This window comes from Pongo pygmaeus, chromosome Y (assembly GCF_028885625.2).
Source record: "Pongo pygmaeus isolate AG05252 chromosome Y, NHGRI_mPonPyg2-v2.0_pri, whole genome shotgun sequence".
Taxonomy (NCBI): domain Eukaryota; kingdom Metazoa; phylum Chordata; class Mammalia; order Primates; family Hominidae; genus Pongo; species Pongo pygmaeus.
The window spans coordinates 15,705,277-15,707,103 of record NC_072397.2 but is presented as its reverse complement, the minus strand read 5'-3'; positions in this window follow the sequence as shown (position 1 = coordinate 15,707,103).

Here is a 1,827-nt window from a genome sequence, read left to right as displayed (position 1 = left end):
GGGTTTTAGTTGACTAAGAGAGTCTCATGGCAGAGGCAAGTATCCAAATAAAGAACAAAGAGGTGTCAGACAGCTTTAATTGAGATAAAGAGAGAGAGATATAGAGATAGAGACAGAAAGAGAGATAGAGATACCTACCGATACAGACAGAGACACAGACAGAGAGATAGAGATAGACATAGATAAAGACGTAGACTTGACAAAGACATAGACGTAGACATAGACATAGACATAGACATAGACATAGACATAGACATAGACATAGACATAGACGACATAGACATAGACCTTGACGTGGACATAGACATACACAGTCATAGACATAGTGATATAGAGAGAGAATCTTCCATAAAGACCAGGCAAATGGGAAAAATCCCCTTAAGGAAAATTGGTCTCCAACATAGGGACTCATTAAATAATGTCCACTGAGGAAATATGCTAGAAAGAAGGGAACCAAACACATGGTGTTGCCCCACTACTTGGATTGCTGGATCATATGATGGGTGGTTCTGCTTGTAGACTTCTTAGGACTCTCCATACTTAAATTGACATAAAGCTCTGTGTGAGGCCTGCACTAATTTACATTCTCACCAAAAGGGTGCACGTATATCCTTTACTCTGCATCCTCACCAGAAATGCATTTCTTTTGCCTTTTGGATAAGAGCCGTTCTGACTGAAGTGAGATGACATTTCACCGTGGGTTTGATTTGCATTTGCCTGATGGATTAGGGATGATGAGCACTTTGTAGTATGTGTGCTGGGCAACTGTATGTCTTACTAAAATAAATGAGTATTCACGTCATTAGCCCATTCATTTTCATGCTATTTAGTCATTTGAGTCGTGTATGTACTGTAAATATTCACTTATTGTAAGATGTATGGTGATCCAATAACTTCTCCCATCCTGTAGGATGTGTCCTCTTTCTGTTTAGTTTCCTGTGGCGTTCTGAAGCATCTTAGTTTGATATAACCCCATTCTCTATTTGTGATGTTCTTTACTGTGCTTTTGCAGTCACTTTGAAATCATCATTACAAACACTTGTCATGGAGCTTCTTCCTTCTTATTTCTTCTGGTATTTTTATCGTTGCATTCCTGACATTGGAGACTGGTGGGAGATTATCTACTCTTTTATTTTTTACATATTTATTCATTTATTTTTGAGACAGAGTTTTGCTCTTATTGTTCTAGCAGGACTTCAGTGGCGAGATCTTGGTGCCCTGCAACCTCGCCTGCCGGGTTGAAGAAATTCTCCTGCCTCAGCCTCCCGAGGAGCTGGGATTCCCGTCACCTGCGGTCATGCCTGGCTTCTTTTTGGTATTTTTAGTAGCGACAGAGTTTTACCATGATAGGCAGCCTAGTCTCGAACTCCTGACCTCAGATGATCCGCCCACCTTGGCCTACCACAGGGCTGGAATCTCACACGTGAGCCACTACACATGGCCAAAATAATCTAATTTTAAAATCCTTTACGTAGATATTCAGATTCTTCCTCACCTTGTTTATGGAAGAAACTCGATTTTGCGTTGTGCGTTCTTGCTTCCTTGGAAAAAGGTCACGAGAAGCAAAAGCAGTGACTTAGTTCTGCTCCCCTATTGTTTTTCTTTAGCTCATCTGTCTTCTTTTCCTCCAGTGCTGTGCTATTTTGGTAAGTAAAACTTTGCAGAGTATTGTGAAGTGAGGTAGTGTGATGCCTCCAGCTTTGTGCTTTCTACTGGATTGCTCTGGCTCTGCAGCGTCTTCTTCAATTTCATAGGAAATTTAGGATTTTCAGTTTGCTTTTGTATGAGGAACGGTTGTTGATATTTTTAAAGGGTTTGCGTAGACTC